The 24,425-nt window shown below is 42.2% G+C and overlaps 1 protein-coding gene across 4 annotated transcripts in view; it reads right to left on the reverse strand.

Annotated features, from left to right (window-relative positions):
• Positions 1-24,425, reverse strand: part of CAST (calpastatin) — a 219,759-nt gene that overhangs the window by 110,524 nt on the left and 84,810 nt on the right. The gene's annotated exons all lie outside the window — the stretch shown is intronic.

Below are 24,425 nucleotides of genomic sequence, written 5' to 3' on the forward strand. Positions count from 1 at the left end.
TACCAGATGATAATCCATCAAGCCAATGAGCTCTGAACTTCCTGTGCTAACAGCACAGTGCCTCACCTGCACTGAAATCCCAGGCAGGAAGTACAAACCTCTGCCCTCTGTCCCATGCCACATTTATACATGAACTTTCTCAGCAAAACAGTTCTGGTGATTGGACTCTCAGGAGCTGGAGTTGATTTGCTAAAATGCAAAATGGTCTGTTCACTTTCTGAGGGAAGTTGCACTTTGCAAAGGAATTTTTCCCACAACATGGTGAAATGTCCCTTTGCAAAGAAAACCTAATCAAATACAAGAAAAAATAAATAAAGCATGATGGAACGAGGAAAGTCAGCAGAGCTTCCCCTCATTCACTAAGCTCTGAGGAAAATGTCCTTGCAAGGGGGAACAGTCTATTTCGGGGGTCAGCAACCAGTAGACCGCAATCTACCAGTAGATTGCAGCCAGGTGACTGGTAGATCCCAGTCTGGGCTTGCAGACCTGCCATTCCAGAGCATCAGAGTGCCATCCAAAGGGACTACTTGTAAAGTTGGAGCTGTAGTAGAGAGCAAAAGCCACATAAGCGGATGCCTCCTCTGTAGTGATGATTCCTGTCCCATGCCGAGTGATACCGACTGCACTCCACCTCTTATCCCAGCTATCAGCCGGTCTACAGAGTGGTGCCAGCAGCAGGAAAGAAGAGATCTTCAGGTCAGTGTGAAGGAATACACTGAGCATAATAGTATAGGGCTGCTTTCATGCCGATGTGCTTTGGTTTACCTACACCGCGGGTGCAGTGCAGCATACCTGAAGCTTTCCTGTGTGTTAGCTGCACTTGGCCATAGACTTCTATTCTATCCTGTGGGTTTGGTGCATTTTCTGAAAGTGCACCACAACTGCAGTATATAATAATAGACATCTATGGTAAAGTGCAGCTAACCCAGGAAAGTCACAAATGCACTCCGCTGAACCCACAGTACAGGTAAACTGCAGTGTGAAGGCAGCCCTATAGGGGGATCAGAATAGTAGGGGTTCATTTACATTTACAGTTTGGGGGCAGTAAAACCCCATAGTTAAGATGTGTTTTACCACCCCTTATAGCTGCAGTGGCCAGGGGTGTATACATGTCGCAGCAGGAGTTATACGCCCTGTCATGGTTGGTCGGTGTAGCATCTGCCAAGCATGACTCATTCAAGTGAATGAGGCCACTCTGCAAGTGTCCTGCAACCTTGTGCAGTATGACAAACAAGGGATTAAAGTAAGCAGCGTTGTGTTGCTTTCTCACCACTTGCTTTAAACCCATGGACCCCGCAGAAGCATGAAGTTGCAGGGCACTTGCAAAGTGGCCCTATTTACTTTAATGTTTCACGATTGGCCAGTAGCACCCACCAAAAGCAACAGTGGGCTTAATTCTTGATGATGCATGTGTACACCTTTGGATTCCACCTCAGCAGGTAAAGGGGGTAAGAATTGGGGGGGGGTCGTAAAATCAAAGATCAACCACAGGGTTTTAACCCACCTCCCGAACTTAATATGCGAAAAAGCACTAAGGGTTCCGCTGCCGAATGCAACTAATGCCGCGTACACACGACCAGACTTAGGTCCGACAGACTTTCGACAGAGTTCTGACAGAGTTCTGACAGAGTTCTGACAGAGTTCTGACAGAGTTCTGACAGAGTTCTGACAGAGTTCTGACAGAGTTCTGACAGAGTTCTGACAGAGTTCTGACAGAGTTCTGACAGAGTTCTGACAGAGTTCTGACAGAGTTCTGACAGAGTTCTGACGGACTTTCCGAATGAACGGACTTGGCCACACACAATCACACCAAAGTCAGACGGATTTGAATGTGATGACGTACGACCAGACTAGAATAAGGAAGTTCATAGCCAGTAGCCAATAGCTGCCCTCGCATCGGTTTTTGTCCGTCGGACTAGCACACACACGAGCGGATTTCTCAGTAGGAACTGGGTCCGGCGGAGTTCTGGTGGAAAAATTTGAAACATGTTCCATTTCTAAAGTCTGTCAGACTTTTGAAAATCAAAAGTCCGCTGCAGCCCACACACGATCGAATAGTCTGCCGGAATCATTCCGTCAGACTTTTGATGTTGAAAAGTCTGGTCGTGTGTATGCGGCATAAGAGTTCTTTCACAAGAGCAGTAGCCGCTGCTGCACTGCTTTAAAAAGGGATCCAAGTGTGTTTGACTGGTGATGAGGTGATATGTTGCTTCCGCACCACTCAATTTAAACCCACGACTGCAGTACAACGCACACAATTGTGACATGGTAGTACGGAAATTAGAGGTTTAAATCGGATGTGAGGGGACAACACTGTGCCCGGTGACCTTGGACTCCTCCCATGTTGTTAAAGTAGGTCTCCACCTCTTTAAAGGTTGCCTCCCCCTGCTCTATTTGCTTTTAGAAAATCAACCCCATTGTGTATTAGGGAAAGGCCTAACAGCAAAGTCGGAACAGTTGTTCTGGTGCTCATATCAATAAGGAAACCCTATTGGTTGTCCTATCACTCACCTCTGCTGGTCATGCTGGCCTAACAAAGTTCAAGTAGAAGCGCTCATGGAGGATATACAGCCAAGTACTGTACAGATATATATATATGATAGATATATATATATATATATATATATATATATATATATATATATATGTATATATATAAGTATAATGAAGGACAAAAATATAATAATTGCAGGAGGTGTACTCTAGTTATACAGTGTTGTTTCATAATGACGCACAAGGCCACACCTAACAATGATTCCATACGTGCACACTCAGGTTTTCTACACCGTCAGACCTGACTGAACCTTGCTACAGAGGCTGCTTATTCATCAGAAAGTCTGACAATAGAACCTCTGTTGCCTCATGGGGCCTACAGCAATTTACAGACTGACATATTGCTGTAGCTTCAATGTATTTCCATGTACATAATAACTACATCTGTGCTTCAGGTTTTGTGGCCAAATGTACATCTTGTCCTGAAATAAAACTCCACAGATAATTCTGACAATAAATGGCATAAGATGAGATTTCTGCTATGCATTGTAAAGTACCTGTAATCATCGAAATGCATAGAATTACGTTATTAACCAAAAAGAAGACTCAGTAGTGTCACAACTCAGATTTGATTGATTGGGCACAAAGTTAACAAAGTGACAAATTCATATTTGAATAACTTTCATCGCACATCAAATACAGCCACAATTATTACACTCCTGTCCCTTGTGTGACTGCAAAACATAAAATACAAAAACGAAATAAATACTGTAATTAAAAAAAATGTTTTAAAGATCCACTGCCCCCCCCCCCCCCCCCCATCCTGTTTGTGCGCAAAGGCAAACACAAGTGTTGATCCTGCGTCGTATGTTAGCAGCAGTCACACCAGAGATGTGAGGTATCACCACAAACGTCAGATCAAGAGCAAGGATTCTAGCACCAGACCCCCTGTGTGGATCCGAAGTGGTTACCTGTAAAGGCTTTTAAAGCGTCACCTCTGGATAATATAATTTACGTCGTTTTTTCGCCATTCCACCGGGTGTGTGCAATTTGAAAGCGTGACATGTTTGGTATCTATTTACTCAGCATAACAATCTTTTATATTTTACCAAAGAATTGGGTATTATATTGTGGTTTTGTGAATTACAATTTATTTTTTTCCCAAACAATTACGTTTGATAAACCACTGTGCAAATACCGTGTGACAGAAAAAAATTGCAGCACCCACCCCTTTATTCTCTAGGGCCTCTGCTTTAAAATATATGTTTGGGGGTTCAAAGTAATTTTCTAGCAAAAAAAATACATATTTTTACATGTATGTGAGAGTGTCAGCAAAAGGCCTGCTCTTAACAACTTAACAACCGGCCCATAGCCGAATGACGGCTACAGGGCAGTTGTTTAACTCTGGGAGGCCATCATATGACGTCCTTCCAGAATGGCACGCACTCGAGAGCATCCGTGACCATCATGGATCACGGTAAATGGCCGCTCATTGCGGCCGTTTACCACGTGATCGCTCCGTCAAATGAAGGAGTGATCACTTGTAAACAAACCGGCGCCATGTTATGACGCTGGTTCCTCCCTCCCCCTCTCTGTACCGATCGGTACAGCGGAGGGGGAAAAGATCGGTGTCAGTAGCGATGTGGGCTGTATCTGCAGTGCCCACATCGCTGCTCACCGAAATTTAACCCCTCAATACTCTGCAATACCAGCCAATACTCTGCAGTGCCTGCCAATACTCTGCAGTACAATTCCAGCCAATACTCTGCAGTACAATTCCAGCCAATACTCTGCAGTACAATTCCAGCCAATACTCTGCAGTACAATTCCAGCCAATACTCTGCAGTACAATTCCAGCCAATACTCTGCAGTACAATTCCAGCCAATACTCTGCAGTACAATTCCAGCCAATACTCTGCAGTACAATTCCAGCCAATACTCTGCAGTACAATTCCAGCCAATACTCTGCAGTACAATTCCAGCCAATACTCTGCAGTACAATTCCAGCCAATACTCTGCAGTAAAATTCCAGCCAATACTCTGCAGTAAAATTCCAGCCAATACTCTGCAGTAAAATTCCAGCCAATACTCTGCAGTAAAATTCCAGCCAATACTCTGCAATACCCTGCCGTAAATTGCCATACCCGGAGATACCCAGCCATACTCAGAGATACCCAGCCATACTTGGTGATACCCTGCAATACCCAGCCATACATTTTTTTTATTTCAGGCTTCCCAGCTTAGAGGTGAGATGTGGGGTCTTATTGACCCCATAGCTCACTGTAAAGAGGACCTGTCATGCCATATTCCTATTACAAGGGATTTTTACATTCCTTGTAATAGGAATAAAAGTGATCAAAAAATTTATTTTTGGGGAAAAAAAAGTCAAACTAAAATAAATAAAGTAAAATGAACAATAAGAATTTTTTTTTTTTTTTTAAAGCGCCCCTGTCCCCATGTGCTCGCATGCAGAAGCGAACGAATACGTAAGTCCCGCCCACATATGAAAACGGTGTTCAAACCACACATGTGAGGTATCGCTGCGAACATTAGAGCGAGAGCAATAATTCTAGCCCTAGACCTCCTCTGTAACTCAAAACATGTAACCATTAAAAAAAAATTTAAAGCGTCGCCTATGGGGATTTTTAAGTAGCGACATTTGGCGCCATTCCACGAGCGTGTGCAATTTTGAAGAGTGACATGTTAGGTATCCATTTACTCGGTGTATCTTTCACATTATGCAAAAATTGGGCTAACTGTACTGTGTTCTTTTTAAGCACAAAAAAAACATTCGAAAAATTGCTGCGCAAATACCGTGCAAGATACCGTGCAAGATAAAAAGTTGCAAGGACCACCATTGTATTCTCTAGGGTGTTTGCTAAAAAAAATATATATAATGTTTTGGGATTCTATGTAATTTTCAAGCAAATAAATGATGATTTTTACATGTAGGAGAGAAATGTCAGAATTGTCCTGGTTGCTCCAGAACGCCTGATGGTGCTCCCTGCATGTTGGGCCTCTGTATGTGGCCACACTGTGTAAAAGTCTCACACATGTGGTATCGCCGTACTCGGGAGTAATAGCAGAATGTGTTTTGGGGTGTAATTTGTGGTATGCATATGCTGTGTGTGAGAAATAAACTGATAATATGACAATTTTGTGGAAAAAAAAAGTAAAAAAAAAATCTTGATTTTCAAAGAATTGTGGGAAAAAATGACAACTTCAAAAAACTCATCATGCCTCTTACTAAATACCTTGGAATGTCTTTTTTCCAAAAAGGGGTCATTTGGGGGGTAGTTGTACTTTTCTGGCATGTTAGGGTCTCAAGAATTGAAATAGGCCGTCAGGTGTGATCAATTTTCAGATATTGGCACCATAGCTTGTGGACTCTATAACTTTCACAAAGACCAAATAATATCCACCAATTTGTACTTATTTTTACCAAAGATATGTAGTAGTATAAATTTTGGCCAAAATTTATGAAGAAAAATTACTAATCTGCTAAATTTTATAACAGAAACGAAGAAAAATTCTTTTTTTTTTACAGAATTTTCGGTCTTTTTTCTTTTATAGCACAAAAATAAAAAACCGAGCGGTGATTAAATACCACCAAAAGAAAGCTTTATCTGTGTGAAAAAAAGGACAAAAATTTCATATAGGTCCAGTGTTGCATGACTGAGTAATTGTCATTCAAAATGTGAGAGCACCGAAAGCTGAAAATTGGTCTGGTTATTAAAGAGGGATTGCACTGTGGAAAAAAATATTAAAAGCCAGCAGCTACAAATACTGCAGCTGCTGACTTTTAATAAATGGACACTCACCTGTCCCGGGGTCCAGCGATGCCGGCAGTGGAGGCCGATCGATCGCTTGGCTCTCGGCTGCTGCCGTCACCATTCTAGGTGAGGGAATCAGGAAGTGAAGTGTTGTGGCTTCACTTCCCGGTTCCCTACTGCGCATGCGCGAGTCGCGCAGCGCAATAGGAATTGTCCGCGCTGTCTCTGGGACCCATGTGTGTCCCAGCAGACAGCGCGGCAGGACAGGAAGAGGCATAGACTCCCGTGGGAGTCTATGCCCGGAAGTCGGTGTAAGTACCTGTCTTTGACAGGTATCTGCACCCCCTCCCCCCTGAAAGGTGCCAATTGTGACACCGGAGGGGGGGAAGAGTTCCGATCAGCGGAAGTTCCACTTTAGGGTGGAACCCCGCTTTAAGGGTGTTTAGGTGCCCAGTGGTCAAGTGGTTAAAGTAGTTAATAAGTATTATAAATCAAAATTATGTTGATAATGAATTCACTGCCATGAATTCATCAAGCTGCAATTATTAAAAGGATACAATTTCAAAGTGGCCAAATGGTCTCTAATCCAGTGTTTGCTACAGGTTGGCATTTTTTTCACTGATATTGCAGCTTGATGAATCTGGACTCCTATCTCTGCTGTTTTATACCATGCTTTCTGTAGAAATCTCCCTCACCAGCTTTGCCATTTTAATGCTTGCAGTAATGTTAGGTATAGGAGACACAAGGCACTAGAAGTGTTAATGTTCTTCCACCAAGTTCACCATGTCCTGCCATTCATTTTACCAAGTCAGCACAGAGTGACTAGATCTATGTGAAAATCTTCTAAGAGTTTATCAGGAATTCATGCTGCCCTAAAGCCTCGTACATACGGTTTGATAGTTGGACGACTGATTGTCTGATTTTTGTCAAAAGGGCACTTGCAAGATTTTGTCTAGCATACTAAAAATCTGCAAATTGTCGTTTGACAAACATGAACGTAGTGACGTATTACGAGAGTATAAAGAGGAAGTTCATTTTTCAAGCGCCAGCCTTTGGGCCCCTTATCCTAATTTTGTGTTAGATGTTTGGTGAGCGTTGATTTGCGATTTTCAGATCGTGCAAAACAAATGCCTTTTGAAATATGTTTGGCATAACTACATCAGTATCACCAGCAAAGCAGCTTCATTATTATCCCATTAAAGAAGATGAGAATGTGCGCTGCATTTAGACATTTCATCAGCTGCCGTGTCACAAATGATAATTCTAGATTACGAATGGTAGTTTACAAGACCGAACTCTTCGGGCCTGTTCCTCGATTCCGAGCATGCGGGTTTGTACTTTTGACTTTTGTGTGACGGATTTCTGTACTGACCATCCGAAAATCAGACGTTGAGCTCACATCAGACAAAAGTTTTATAGCCTGCACATTCAGCTTTTGTCTGATGTAAAAGTCAAATCGTCTGTCGAATGCACCGTACTAACGATCCGACAAATCCGCAGACATCTCCTCTTCAGAATTTTCCCTTCTGATTTTTTGTACCGTGTGTAAGAGCCTTAAGAATAGGTGAATGATGACACCTTTTCTACAAGATCCACTTCTCTTCATAGCAAACACGTTCCATGACTATTACTGTGAAAAATAAAATGAAAATGATAGTATTGGAGTTCCAAGATTATTACTTTGAAAACTAAAACCAACATTTAGCATTGTAGTTCCATGGCTAATATTGTGACAACTGAAATGTAGTATTGAAGTTTTATGACTATTACTGTGAAAACCAAAACCAAACTGCAGTTTTGGAAATAACACGCATTGCTTTATATAGTATGTAATGCTCCAATTTGCTTCAACAGACTACCAATTAGCAGCTTGCATAGAAAGATGAGATACATGTTCCTGGAACTAGAGCTTCTTCCTCCTCTGCATCTTCTCAGCTTCATCATTCATACCCTCCTAGTTCTGCTCTAAGATTTGACCAAAAGTTCCAAAAAATAAAAAGGGATCAGATGAGGAAAAAAAATATATAAAAGTTTTTGTTTTTTTGTTTTTTAAAGTGGTTCAAAAAGCTTGTAAGTTCCAGTTCACACAGGGGCAGCTTCAAAGTCACCGGACTCTGAAGCTGCCCCGTACAGAACGACTTCAGCACGGCTTGCAAAACGACTTATGCATGGAAGTCAATGCAAGCCCCTCTGAAGTCGCCCCAAAGTACTATAGGAACTTTTTTCTAAGTCGGAGCGACTTGAATCACTCCTATTAGAACAGTTTCATTGTACAGAAAGGAGCGTGACTTGTCAGGTGGCTAAGTCGCCTGGCAGGTCGCTCCTGTGTGAACCGGGTCTAACAGATGCTGTAGCCAGTGTAACAAAAAGGAAAATATGTAACTGGGTTAATTTTCTGAAGGGATAGAGGTTGCTTACTTAGCAAAGTGAATGTTGATTTTGAAAAGTGCGTTCATTTTGAATAGGGGATGAACCTGTGTAGACTTTCATAGCTTCAGGAGGATTAGAGCAATGTTTCTAAACCCCAGTTCTCAAGGCACCCCAACAGGTCATGTTTTCATGATTTCCCCAAGATGAAACGGCTATGCTAATTACTAAGACAGTGAAACTGATCAAATGTCCTGTGCAAAATAATGGAAAGACCGAAAACATGACCTGTTGGGACACCTTGAGGACTGGAGTTGAGAAACACTGGATTAGACAATGGTCAATCACACTAAGCACTGCGCATAGCTTTTAAAATGTGGACAACTGGACACAACACACAAAAAGGACCACAACACTTATACCAGTAAAATGACTGTCATCACTGTGTGCCCATCATGTGTTGCAGTGCACAATGATATTTATGGACCTTCTTTTAACAAGAGAGAGAACAAAGGATGACCTCTTCAATGTGCTGGTTGTCTTTATTGTCCAATCAGTAGACACATGAAGGAGGGCTGACTTAAGCCTCATACACACAATCAGATTTTCGGATGTCCGTTTGTCCGTATTTTGTAGCATGCTAGTCTCATGTCGAAAGTGATGGTTACTCACCATACGAAAGTTCTCGTACGTCAGAATACAACTTCAGAAGTGACGTAATGTGTAGAATAGTTTTGTATGTATTGTTTGTTTCTGAGCATGCATAGTCTTCCTAATTAAATGAAAATCGGATGTTGAGTTGACTTATGACAGAAAACTTTTATAGTTTTCACATCCAGCTTTTGTCTAATGAAAAATTGGAATCGGCTGTCAAAAGCACCATACTAACAATCCAAAAATCAGCAGATCATTGGGCGTATGAAATATAACTTTCGATTTTCGTATCGTGTGTACAGGCCTCAAGACAACCTGTCTGTGGGACTGTAGAGTGAGCCGTAGAGACCCCCAGGGGCGACCCAAACCCCCCCACCCCCCTGAGTTAAATGACCAGTATATGCAGTATGTGCGAAGTGAGAGATGGGATCTGTCACTATTTCTGTGGTCAGCTTGTAATTACATTTTAGCATGTTACAGCTTATGTGAGATTGGGTTTAGACCTTCTTTAAACGATACATGTCATTGTAACCAACATCTATCATGTCCCCATTTATGTAAATGTATTAACAATCCTTTTGATTCCGGAGTTTTCTTTTATTTTTTGATAATTCACTAACCACACAATGGACCTGCTATATATATAAATGCAAGTAATTACAGTGTCTACTATGCAAGTAGAGAGGAAGTGTGTAGGTGTTATGACACTGCAGTTCTGCCTCTGCTACAAAATCATCTTACTAGGCATGTTTGGACTGAATTCAAATTAAATGGTTAGATGTGTAACCCCCCCCCCCCCCCCCCCCCACACCTTTTTTTTTTTTTAAACATGCAGATGGTGTTTTTATAATTTATTAATGCTCATCTTCTAAATAAAGATGTAACATTTGTAATGTTGCACTATTACCTGTAATACAATTTTTTGCCACTGGAGGGCATGTTAAAACAAGCAGCCATAAATGCATGTAGTTCAGGTTCTAACTGACTGTTTGACAACTGTCAAATAAAACCTATGCTAACACTAAAGTCACACACAGATTTGCATATATTTGAAAACCAATCACATTTTTACACCAGCATAACAGACTGTTAAGATAATAAGATGACAGTCACTTGATCATTTGATTTCAGCGTAATTGACAAAATGCGAAGCCCCCACCCTGCTGAGCAATTGCTGTTTGGAGGAACAATCAATTCACTCTTGATATCCATTCATGATACTTGAGGGTGACTTGGTCATGCATGCATGTCCAACCAAATTCATGAGTCTATGGGTAGAGATTCTAACCCATTCAATCAAATTAAAAAATTTGTACTGAGATTATTACATATATTTTTTCATTGTAACTGCAACAGGTAACATATTTGCTAATTTATTTTATAAAGGAGTATGCTCCATACTTGAGCTAAAAGAGTTTGTTGTTTAGACTGACCAATGACCATACACTATACAATCTCCTTCAACTACCATGTACTTTGTAGTATAAGGCCTACCTGATTTGATGCTGATTAAAAGGATGTGTTAGATTTGTCTTCATATTACAAAGTTTTGGTGAACCTAAAAGAGGATTGTACGAGCAGATTGCATAGTGTATGGCAGTGGCAGCCCAAACTAACATCACCCCTGTGGGAGACTGATGGCAGCTGTTCGACACACCCCCATGGGAGACACGGACAGCAGATGCCTTACCTTATGGAGACAGGGATATGGAATAGCTGGGGCAACTCTGACCGATTCTGCCAGGGAGCACACAGAGAGACAGTCTGCTCCCGGCCGCACAGGAACAGGAAGTGTGTCCTGAGACTCCCTGGCCAATAGGGGCTTCCTGATTAGAAGGGAGGAGAATGAAGGAGACAATAGCGAATATTCATTGGCTATTGTCATGCAAGTGGGTGCGTCCCGAGCCCACCCTTTTTTAAAGCCTATTCGAGCCTATAGCTTTAATTGCATGAATCCAAAAAAAAAAAAAAACCCCAACCCCGTTGTAATCCATGCGTCCGGCACCCTGCATGTAGATTAGGGGGCCAAACGCATAGATGGGGGGTGGAGCCCCTGCTGGATGGGCCACAACTGGTATATGGCAAATTCTACAAGATTGTGCAGCATGCTGGCTAGGTCGTGCATAAAAGATGCAATAGAATGGTTTAAGCCTCGAACACATGATCGGACTTCAAACAAACTTTTCCATGGACTTCTGTCCAAAGGGCTTTGGCCATGAACTTGTATTGCATACACACAGCAGGACTTTTTCAGCCAACTTTCACCAAATCATGTGTTTTTTTCTGCTCTTTACCACCACCCTTTGGTCAATTTCTGTATTGTTGTCTGATCTTTTGCACTGGTTCTGAGCATGTTTGTACTTTGGACTTAAAGCAGAGGTCCACCCTAAAGTGGACCTTCCGCTCATTGGAACCCTCCCCCCCTCCGGCGCCACAATTGGCCCCTTTCAGGGGGGAGGGGGGTGCAGGTACCTGTACAGTACAGGTATCTGCACCCACTTCCGGTGTAAATTCTGCACAAGGTACGCCCCTTTCCGCAGAATCTATGCCCCTTTCAGAAGGTCCCCCGCTGCCTGCTGGGAAACACACGGATTCCAGAGACAGCGGGGACCATCTTTATTGCGCAGCGCGACTCGCGCGTGCGCAGTAGGGAACCGGGAAATGAAGCCGAAAGGCTCCACTTCCTGATTCCCATACCCAAGATGGCGGCGGCAGCACCCGAGAGACGATCGGGAGATCGGCTTCGGGTGCCGACATCGCGGGCGCGCTGGGCGGGTAAGTGTCATTATTTTAAAAGTCAGCAGCTGCAGTATTTGTAGCTGCTGGCTTTTAAAAAAAAACGGCGGACTCCCGCTTTAAGTCTGATGGAGCAAAGTCCGATTGTGTGTACAGAAATCCATCAGACTTTTGTTGCCGGAAAGTTTGTCTGTTTGCAGAGCGAACGTTTGTCCGATGAAAACCGAAAAAGTTTGTCCGATGGAGCGTATACAAGGTCGGATGTTGCCTTAAAACAGGTCATTTGCATGTTTGTTGGCAAAATGTATATGGGCCTTTACAGTCTCAGCACTAATGGGCAAATTTCTTCCCACGTATTATTATTTTCAGTTAGTGATCTGCCAAAGGACAGCAATAAAATGTAAGATGTGCACCTGACTACATTAAAACTCATTTCCATTTGTGTCATTCTGACTGTTCTTATAGAGTGCTTTAAAAATCTAAAACGGTATGGTAGAAAATCCTTAGGAGCACAATGGTCATATGCAGAGATACACAGAAATACCATAGTATTTGCTGAAGCCCTGATTTGTCTGTAAAACCCTATTTTCACAGATCTACACAGGATAGTTATGATGACTGAAAATAAGAACAGCGTTGTCAAAAAATACATAATGCCTTCCCAGCTGGAAATCAATTACAGAAATGGTATGACAGCAATTTGTACAAACTACTGAGAGACTTTCATGCTGGAAGTTTCTTGTTCTGAACAGATTCTTTGTTATTTTCCCACCACTATTGTGAAAGGAAAGCCATTAAACTGGTCACACATATTACAAGTTTATTCTACAATCTAATCAAATCGGATCTTTACTGCATCTGAGCAACACAATCTAAAAACACTAATATTCAAAGCAAACTCCCCCATGCATCCATGTCTCCATGCTTTATTTTGTGGAGAGATCACTTTGACAAACACACCCCCCCCCCCCCCCAGTATTTCTGTCCGTGGCCATCTTGAATAAGGGCAAATGATTCATGCAGCATTTACATTCCTGGAATCCATCTGCCCTTAGCTCAAACATGCATTGGATGTGCTTAGCTGAGGAAACCCCTCCTTCTCTCCTACCCTCCTTAAGACTCCTGGGATGTATGACATTGTTTGCATAGAAAAAGAAAAAAAAGCTTAAAACAAGTAAATATGAGGATTAAAAATAATCAATGTTAAATGGGAGAGTGAAGTTCCACTTTAAGTTTCACTAAAATTACATTGTCTCAGCCAATCCCCTTTATACTTTCTAGAACCAAAGACCTCTCTTCTTCATATCACAGATCTTCTAAAATGTATTTTACTATTGCTTTATTTGTACTGTCTTCAATAATAATATAATACTACCAGAAAATAAAAAGCTCATAAGAAAAATAAAATGTAAGGTTGGGCAAACATGTGGCTGACCTCCCTTGCTGGAAAATAGGCGGCAGCTACAAGATAATGTACACTGAAGACGGCACATGTTGTCAACACCCCCACAGATACATCAGAACTCCAGCCCTTTAAAAAGAATTTGGAGTGGGGAAGGTTTCCAATCTCTTTCAGGATTTCAATGTCTGCTGAAAAAGACTTCTTACCACTTTTTATGTACTCCAGGCCAGGGAGTGAGGAGATCTCTCTCTAATAGTGAGCTCCACTTTAAGTTTGTGCATTCTTCATTGTAGGTGTGACTTATAACATGTACACGCGGCCAGACTTTGACAGCAAAGGTCTAACGGAACGAATCCATCGGACAATTCGACCGTGTGTGGGCTTCACCTGAACTTTGCTGTTGAAAAATTAGACAGACTTTAGATTTAGAACAGGTTTCAAAACTTTCCGATGGACTCGAGTCCCGTCGAAAAATCAGTTTGTCTGTATGCTAGTCCGACGGACGAAAAACGCTATTGGCTACTGGCTATGAACTTCCTTATTCTAGTCCGGTCATACGTCATCACGGTCGAATCCGTCCGACTTTGGTGCGATTATATGTGGCCAGGTCCGTTCGTTCGGAAAGTCCATCGGAACTCCACTGAAAAGTCAGTCGGGAAGACCGTTGGACCTAGTCTGCCGGAAAGTCCGGTCGTGTGTACACGGCATTATACACAGGACAGCAACAGGCGCTAACTTCCATACATTTAATACACTTAAATAGCCCCGAGGGCTTTCACACTGGAGCGGTGTGGTGGCAGGACGGTAAAAAAAATCCTGCTAGCAGCATCTTAGGAGTGGTGAAGGAGCGGTGTATAAACCCCTCCTGCCCATTGAAATCAATGGGGCACCGCGGCTATACCGCCGGCAAAGCACCTCTGCAGAAGTACTTTGCGGTGGTTTTTAGCCCTTTTTGAGCTGCTAGCAGGGCGGTTTTACTGGGTAAAACCGCCCTGCAAGCAGCCGAATAGCGCCGCAAATCCGACACTAAAGCGCCACTGAACATAGAGGCGCTTTAACGCCAACGCACCTCCCAGTGTGGAAGGGGCAGTTACAGCAATATGTTACATGTTCCACTCCAGCAGCCACTCCCTGATTCACCCCCCCCCCCTTTCCCCCCCTTCACCTCCTTGTGACAGCGGGCTGGGGATCTTGTCCTAGCACTATCTGAAAAGAGAACGGCTGTGCGGGGCTCCACCTACATAGCAATGTCATTCATTCACATGGTTCTGTGTATGAATGAACTACAAATACCAACACCGTTTGCAGTTCTCAATGAACTATCAGGGTGTAGTAAAGCACTCTAGGTAGTTAATTGATTCTTTCCATCAATTGTATAACCGCCTGCCCGTATTAGCAGACAACTTCCACAGACAGTCTGCAAGAGCCCTGCATTGCACCCATGATCTACTGATTGTGGCTGTAATGCTTTCCAGGCTCCTACAAAAAGGAAATGCACTTTTTTTTTTAATTACCTGCAAAAAATGTACTAAAAAGCACTTGAGTTACTATATGCCAAATAATGTTGAAAAGCGTTCTGCGTTCAATATCAACTCATTTGTACGCTTATACCAAATATAGGTATCCAGCTAGTAAAAAATAAAAGCGCAGGCCATACATTGAATACCTAAATATCCAAAAATCAAGTGCAATGGACAAAGTGCGTAAGGATTGTTTTGTTCTTTGAATGTATGCATACTAGACATTTGCTAAAAACCATGCATTATGGGAATTATGCCTGATTCACACCAATGCAAGTTGCATATTGGAGGTGCATTTTGCATTTTTTAATGCACATAACCCTCTGTCTGGACAGTGCTGATTGCGCACTCCCAAGAAAAAAAAAAACCCCTCTCTAGCAATGCACACCAAACTGAAAATGTGCAGCTAGCCTCCAAGGCTCTGTTTTATCAGCAGATAGATTGGGGACAATGGAGAACTGGAAGGATCAGATAAGACAGGATCAAACAGCCTCGTTACATAATGCAGAGTATTAACCTCTTAAGTTCCATGGCGATTATAACAAGCATGCTTTACTGCATATAAAGACTGATTTTACTGTTGTAGGTTTAGTAAAGCAATTGTCCCATTTAAAGTGCTCCGTGCTGAAATGACATGTCCATTCTCTGAGCCAAACACCATCACATACGATGCATGAATGCAGGGCTACTGACAGTGCATTGTACCGAGACAAAGTAGGAGTGCGACTGTAGCCAGGCATGCCTTAGGGTACTTTCACCCAGAGGTGCTTCCAAACTGCCAGTAAAACAATGGGGGCTTGTCGGTCACTTGTTTTTAGCACAAAAGTGCCTGAAAAGCACCTCAGTGTGAAAGGGGTCTTAGAGAAGAGACTGCAGTGGACATTTTGCACAGCTGGGGGGATCCTGCTGGAGCAAAGAATAAGGTAATAAGGCATCCCTAGGTAAGAAACAAAAACATTTAACCCTTGCGTGCTTGGAATTGCGCTTGAAAATTTGATTGGTGGCTATGGGAAATTAACTGCAGTTCTTAGTAACACGTTGTAACATACAGTTCTAAGAATCGACTTTGTGTCCCAAACTATGTATATGCGTTGCACAGTCTCCAGAATAAAAGCAGGTCCACTGATGTATGGCCTATTATGGAAGGGTTGGCTCACTCTCTATGCTTATTACTGGTCTTCTGTACTGGGTAAGCCAACTGTGAATTCAGCACCCTAGTGAGCTGTGTCTTTAAGTGGACAAACAAGTTTGACGCACAAAACAAAACAAAACAGGGAAGAGAAATTTATTGATGCATAATGTACATTGATGCAAATGTGTTTGTGAATGATATCTATGTTGTACTCTGATAGCTGAATTTAATGTTGAGACCTGATTAGCCACCCTGCACCCCTAACACTTCTATTTCAGACACCTGCCCAGTTGCTTCCACAAAAATCTTTTCCACCCGCCATGCAATGTGAATAGACAGGTCTGTTGTAGTTCAACACACCTTGCCTGTTTTAGCAGGCCTGGGTGTGTCATGTTCATTCTCACAATCCTAAAAGTCGACTTGAAAAAAAAGATGATGATGAGATGGAATGAGGAATGTCAACATTCCAGTGCCCTTTGTACATGCTTATAAACACATTTTTGACATGATGGGTACTGCAAATTGATCTTTACTGCTCTGCTATGTTCCAGCTTAGTTTCAGGGCCAGGTCACAGATGCAGTTCCGTGCACTTTTTTTCTGCACTAAATATGCATGCACAGTGTATTCCATGTATTCCAACGGCGCTAGTTCATACCACGCAGTAGGTTTTCGGTGCAGAAACTGACTGCATGGTGTGAACTAGAGCCACTGAAATACATGGAAAACACTGTGCATGCATTTTGTGCAGAAATAAATCGCACAGAACTGCATCTGGCCCTTATACTTCATTTACAGTACAGTCTTTTTCTGCTAATTGTAATGCGTGTCTCACTCTCCTCTAGCAGAAAGGTATTTCACATAGAGATTGTTTAAATCCTCGCACACACGTTTGATTGTTGTACGACCGAGCGTCTGATTTTTGTCAAAAGCACATGTGCAGGATTTTGTCTAGCATACCAACTCTCCGCAAGTTGTCGTTTGACAAACATGAACGTAGTGACGTACAAGAGTATAAAGAGGAAGTTCATTTCTCAAGCGCCATTCTGTGGGCCCCTTATGCTAATTTCATGTTAGTAGAAGTTTGGTGGGCGTTGATTCGCACTTTTTTGTTAAGTTATTTTTATTTGGATGGCAGATAACATCTCTAAATTTTTTTTTTTTTTCTGCACAAAAAATAAAAATAAAAAATTGTGTAGAATACTACTTGGCTATGTGTTTTTCTTCAAATGACAGTTTGGGAGTAGGCAGTTACATTTAAAGTGGAAGTAAACTCCCCTTTCGTTTTCAGCCAAGGAAGCTGCCATCTTTGCCTCTGTTTAATCTTCAACTGCTATGGTGCTGCACATGTGATTCGTTATGACCCCAGCCATTGGATGGTTTGATATTTGGCTGAGAGCACAGCCAATGTGCAGTTAGCATTCCCGGCATGCCTTTTTTTTTAAACTGTTTAAATCAATGGGTTTACTTCCACTTTAAAACACAATGGAAAATTAACAAAGGACACCAACATAGTTGTATCTTTGATCTTAAAAAGTTCCCGATAATGGCGTTGTGGTAATTTCCCCAAAAAATTCAAACAACAACCATAATATTAATTATTTCACTACAAAACAAATGCCTTTTAAAATACTTTTGGCATAACTACATCAGTATCACCAACAAAGCAGCTTCATTATTACCAAGTAAGGATGAGTTCAGGCGTGTTCTCATACTCCACGTGCAGAGCCCACCAGGAAGTCGCCGCTGCGCTAATCACAGGCAGTGAGACATTGCTGCAGAGATCGGGCAATGTCTCACTGCTTGTGATTAGCGCAGCGCCGACTTCCTGGCGGGCTCAGCACGTGGACCATGCGAACACGCCTCAATTGCCGCGTCACGAATGTTAATTCTAGATTACGAACGGTAGTTTACAAGACCGAACTCTTCCCAGTCGTTCCTTGATTCCGAGCATGCATGTTTGTACTTTCGACTTTTGTGTGACGATTTCCGTACTGACCATCCGAAAATCAGAAGTTGCGTTCACATCCAACCAAAATTTTATAGCCTGCACATCCATATTTTGACAAAAAAGTGAAATCGGCTGTCGAAAGCACTGTACTAACAATCCGAAAATCTGCAGACAGCTCGTCTTACGAATTTTCCCATCCGATTTTCGTATTGTGTATATGGGCCTTAAGAAAAGTATGGGTCATAGCACAGAGGTAGGAGTTGGTATTCCTCACATTCAGAAGACCCCTTTCACACCGAGACGCTTGGAAACTGCCTATAAAAGGATGAGCGCTTTTGAGGAGTTAGCAGTGCGCTTTTTTGAAGGTCAGGTGACTCAAAAAATTGTTGCAATAATCATTTTGAGGCCCTTTTTTCGGGTGCTTCCCATTCATTTCAATAGAGAGGGGTGCTTTTGAGGCGTTTTTTTTCTCGCCAAACGGTGCTGCTTGCAGTTGTCTTTACCTCCCCGCCAGCGCAGCGCACCGCTCCAGTGTGAAAGTATCTACTGATTTTAAAGGGAAGCAGTTTTCGTGAGCCTTTCATGTGCTTTTTTTTTTTAAACGCAAAAGTGCTTAAAAACTCCTCAGTGTGAAAGGTCTAAGTGTTTTGAAAGTATCTATTGATCACAGATTAGATTAGAGTAAGCAGAGAGTGTTTCAACACGATTTGTTTACAAACAGAAGAGCAAAATGGGTTGCTTTTGCAGCACCATAGAAATTTCTATCAGTAGAGCGTTTTTACCACGATTTTGCTGCAATTTTGTTCAGATCACGAATGTAAAAGGCATAAAAACGCCTGTAATCTGCCTCAAATAAGCTCATGTTCTTTTTTTGAGTTTAGGATGTTTTTCAGGCGACAAAACACTCAGATGTGAACAGGTGCCATTGAAATAAATGGGATTTTGTTTGTTGGGCGTTTTTTGTGCGTTTTACAAGCTGAAAACGCTCAGGTGTGAATGCAGCCTTAAAGCTGACCACACAGGTGATTGACTCCAGTGGATCTGGGGGATTAGTGGGCCCACCTGAAGCGTTAAAGGCAAGTTCATGTTGTAGAAGTATCAGTTATATTTCAAAAGATATGCATATCACATTCATCAAGAATGCAGCAAAAAAAAAAAAGGAATCTGTTAATGTCCTTCTGCCCCTTCCTTAAAAAGGGCCCTGTCTATACATGGAAAACTGTCATTATCTAAGGATAGTGCTTACTTGCTTCCACCACCTTCCAACAGCAAAAATCCAATTCACATCTACCCCTGACTAGCCCTGGGAGATTTCCTGTCTTCACAAGGACAGGAAGTGAGCTTTTCCCTCACTTCCTCTCTTGTTGATGACACAAACAGTGGATTTTAGAAAAATCTTCTTTTGGTAAGATCATTTCCGGAGGTACAAAAAGCGATTGGCTCTCAGGACTACTTTACAGATGACATTTTATACAGTTCACTGGGCTATGTAATGCTGGCAAACTGTACAGTAATATAAAAAAAATGAACTGAAGTCAGAGAGGTCTTTTCTTATCTGAGTGATGCACTGCAGTATGTTTTGGAATCATCAGGGAGCTTTGGATAAGTTAAATTAAAAGGTCTAAGATTAACAAAACGAGAAAAACATGGGAACTGCCACCACTGCTGGCTAAAGGGTACTGGAGACAGAACATCAGCATTTGCAACTAGAAATTTCAGCAGAGGTTAGAATTAGAAGTGGCAGGCTGGTAGGTTAATTGGCTCCTGCCTAGATTGACCCCAGTGCGTGTGTATATTTCCAGAATATACTGTATATGAATGTGAGAGAGGGACCTTAGGTCTCCTACACTCAGGTGGCCTGAGGGCACTAAAAACAAGTGTTTGAGCCGTGGTGTTACCACCCCCCAACCAATCACCTCAATTCTAACATTATAGCTGGACAGAGCTTCACACATACCACAGCAATTTTTACCTTGGCCTGTAGAGTTTTATAGGCGGCAATACCTGTAAAACTCATCCATTGAGATCATTGTGGGCATACATGCAATTTATTTTTGTTATACAAAATTCCCCAGGATAAAAAAAAAAACCGGATATTCAGGAGGTGGCAGGATCACATGGGAGCCACTACTATACTTCGGTGGATTGCTTTTCAGAGGGCGGAAGGCACTTCCGCCAGTATAAAAAAGCCCTTCGATTGTAAGCTCCTTGGGGGCTGGGACTGATGTGAATGTACAATATGTAGAACACTGCATAGATGGTCAGTGCTTTACTGAATGAATGCCTATAGTAAATGAATAATAGAACCTGAAATATGCAGGGGATTTCCTCTGTGTCCCCAAATAAACACAAACAGTGTTTTTACAATACAATTAAACGTTATTGTAATTCACACTTATATATGAATATATATTGTAGGTGTCTACCAAACAGTGCATAGTTTTGTGTGCTATTCAGCACTTTACAATTTGCACTGAGCATTTCTTTTGTAACATGATGTTTGAAGCCTAATGCCCCATACACACGATGAGATTATCGGACGAATGATCGTCCGTTTTTTATTGCATGCTAATCTCAGATCGAATCTGATGAGCTTACTAAAGTCACGAAAATTCCCACACGACAGAAAAAAAATTCCTGTGTCTAGGTCTGATGGATAGGCAGCAGGTTGTGTGCCCAGGTGCACACAGCCCATATAACGAGGGGCTGGTAAATGGAGGAAGGTGGAGTGTGAGCAGACAGACCTGTGGCTGGAGAGCGGTCTGCCCTGTGGGAGACTGTAGCCCGTGTAAGGGGGATTCTTTGTCCAGGGACTGGGAAAGGCTGGCCAGCCTTGAGATTCGGGAAGACTACAGAAGCTAGTGAGTCCAGGGGGCTGGAAAGAGTCAACTCTGTTGAGCGCAAGCAGAGGGACCGCTGACGAGAGCCAGGTTGCTTGGTATGTTTTTTTATTTATAAGTGTAGAATGAAGTTAAACCCCTGCGTGGGATTCCTGGATGGACTTTTGTTTTGTTTTTCCCTTTAATAAGCGTGGGCTACCAGGCCCTTAAAGTGGTTCTATTAATATATTAATATTAAAAGCCAGCAGCTACTAATATTGCAGCTGCTGACTTTTAATAAAATCACACTTACCTGTCCGAGGGTCCAGCGATGTCGGCAGCAGATGTTGAGCGATCGCTCGTCTCGCTGCTGCCACCGCCACCATCCTCTGTCAGGGAATCGGGAAGTGAAGCATAGCGGCTTCACTGCCCGGTTCCCTACTGCGCATGAGCGAGTCGCGCTGCGCGTCTCTTCAGATCCCCCGCTGTGTGCTGGGAACTGTGTGTTTCCCAGAACACAACGGGGGGGGACGGGGGGGGGACGGGTTGGCGGGCGGGGTGTCTGTGGGGGTCTGCGGCGGTCTGGCTGGAAGTGGGTGCAGATACCTGGATTATCCAGGTAACTGCACCCCCCTCCCCCCTGAAAGGTGCCGAGTGTGGCACCGGAGGGGGGGAGGGATCAGATTAGCGGAACTTCCCCTTTAGGGTGAAGAACCGCTTTAACTAAAAATGTCTGATGTCGACTCACTGCACCAAAATGCATCTATCCCTTGAGCTACACACCCCAATATCACAAAGTACAGAAAATATAATATACCTTGCCATGGTATCTATTTACTAAGACAAGTAACATAAAGGCTAAAAAAATAGCTAATGACTGAGAGAGCTCAGTTCCGATTTAATAGTGTTACAGTAATGTGTTTTAAAAAAAAAAAGTGCTGTTTGAAATTTCTGGACAGGTGTCTATAAAAAATGTATTTGGATTTATTGTAGATACTTGTTAGAAGTAATCATAACTTAAAATTCAAGTGATACATCTAATAGGCATATAAATATTTTGCATCTTACATGTCCCATAGTCATCAAAGAAGGGAATGTCATTCATGAGATTGATATCAGCAGATGTTTACATTCATTTTTCTGATTTATGTGGATTATAGAATATATGCAGGCAGTAGCAGCCCTTAACAAAACACAGAGAAAGGCTGCTAAAACTGACCATAGATGGGTTTAATCTCAGGGACCGACTAAGATTCTAACTGCGTATGGGCAAGTTGAATGTACCCAAGTCGACCCATTGATTGACTTGGGTACAACCAGCATGTCGGATGTTCGGATATAGACGCTAGCATTAATCACTGCTGTGTTCTCCCGGCAGGGACAGCTCCCTGCACCAAACTCCCAGCCTGAAGAACACAATAGCTCTGCAGGACGGATTCCCCCATCAATACTGACAATTTTCATGGGGGATTTGAGCAGTGATATTTCTTGCAACCTGTGATTGCAGGAAAGAAAATCGCTCCATCTATGGCCCTAATCCTAATAACAGGGAACTCCACCTATAGACAAAGTTCATAGATTGCATGATTTTTTAATTGCCTGAGCTAGCATTCACATTGGCGTTTCGCTACACTGTGACTACTACTTGCAACAATCTTCTAATCCCTGCAGCTGGGACTGACAATTGCGGCCATCAAGCCTATACTAGCTCAGGAGTTGGAAAATCCAATTGCAGTAAAAGAAATAGATTATGTAATAAAAGAGTCTGCGGGAGGGAAAAGTCCCGGGCCTGACAGGTTTACCATGGAATATATAAAAAGATTTTTGAGAAACATTAGCCCCAAGACTTTGTGCATACTTTAATGGTCTGGAAAGTAGATATTGCCTGAGCAAAGAGGCCTCGATAGCTACAATTACCACCGTATTGAAAGAAGGGAAAGAGAGGTAAATTTGCTCTAATTATAGACAGATCTCATTATTGAATATGGATATCAAGCTGTTTGCTAAGGTGTTAGCTTCCAGGATAAAAAAGTTAATGCCCAGACTAGTCCATCCAGATCAGGTGGAATTTGTGGTTGGGAGGGATGAAAAGATAATGGTGTAAGAACACTGTTACTACTCAAAAAAATGCGGGCGAGCGGAATCCCCAGTCTACTCTTATCGATTGATGCTGAAAAAGCCTTCCATCGAGTAGACTGGGGATTCATGGTGGGTACTCTGGAGGGCATGTGCTTTCGCCCTAGGATCCTGAGTTGGATAGAAGTACTCTATAGCAGCCCAACTGCCGCTATAAGAGTGAATGGAATATTATCCCCCCCTTTAGGATGTACAACGGAACCAGGCAAGGGTGTCCGCTGTCACCATTACTATTCATGTTGGCATTGGAACCATTGCTGGAGACAGTAAGGAGAAACCCTTATATAAGGGGGGTGGGGGTCGGGTAGGTGACACACAAGCTATCCGCATTTGCAGATGATGTACTGTCTTACGTCTCCAACCCCTGTATCTCCATGCCAAACTTGTTCTAGACAATTAAGTTATATGGGGAACTATCCAATTTCACAATCAATCCAGGGAAATCAGAAGTGTTAAATGTTAATATTACCCAAAAAGAAGAGCAGAGTATTCAGAAGGAATCCCCCTTCTTATGGAAGAGGGAAATTAAGTACTTGGGGATAAAACTGACATCATCAATCAATAAAATCTATCAGGCTAATTATATACCTTTTTTTTGGAAGAATTAAAAGAAGAAATCAGAAGAATTATAATAAAACCTTTGTCCTGGATGGGAAGGATAAATACCTTAAAAATGATTATACTGCCTAAAATATTGTATAAATTCCAGATGCTCCCGATTTATATCCCTCCAGGATACTTTAGAATTATTAAAACTTTAATTACAAAATGTATTTGGCAAAATAAGAAACCTAGAATATCTCTAAGGATCTTGCAATTGGAAAAAGACCAGGGAGGACTAAGTGTACCAGACTTTAAAAAATACTATGAAGCAACAGTTTAAACATGGGTAGTGGAATGGACAAAGTTAGAGAGTAAAAAAAGATGGGTAGAAATAGAGCACAGTTCGGCAAACACAAACTTAGGGAGAAATATTTGGATACCACCACAATATAGAACACTGGGGGGAACAACACTCACACTGACAAAGAATGTGATTAGAGTTTGGGATGGAGTGCACAAACACAACAAATAGAAATATAATTCCCCATTAATGTACTTGAAAGAGAACAATTTCTTTCCACCAGGGAAAAGCACTCTTGGAGGGAATTGCATAAAAAAAGAAAATATGCAATTGAGGCACATATTAAAAGGGGGGAAAATAAACACAGTAGAAATATTAAAGGAAATTTTTTTTTATTTTTATTTAAATGAATGGCGGGACCTCCAGCTCAGGCATTTTGCCTCAGCATTACCACGACCACTGAGAGACTGAGAAAATTTGACAGCTTTTGAACTGATATGCGACGGAAAAACAGCCCGGTGAGGGATTTTGCATATATATAAGATCTTAGCACGGGATGACGAGGTGGAGGTACCAACATATATAAAAAAAATGTGAGAA

The sequence above is a fragment of the Lithobates pipiens genome, unplaced genomic scaffold, assembly GCF_037356315.1.
Source record: "Lithobates pipiens isolate NorthernLeopardFrog02 unplaced genomic scaffold, aLitPip1_a1.2 Scaffold_3, whole genome shotgun sequence".
NCBI lineage: Eukaryota > Metazoa > Chordata > Amphibia > Anura > Ranidae > Lithobates > Lithobates pipiens.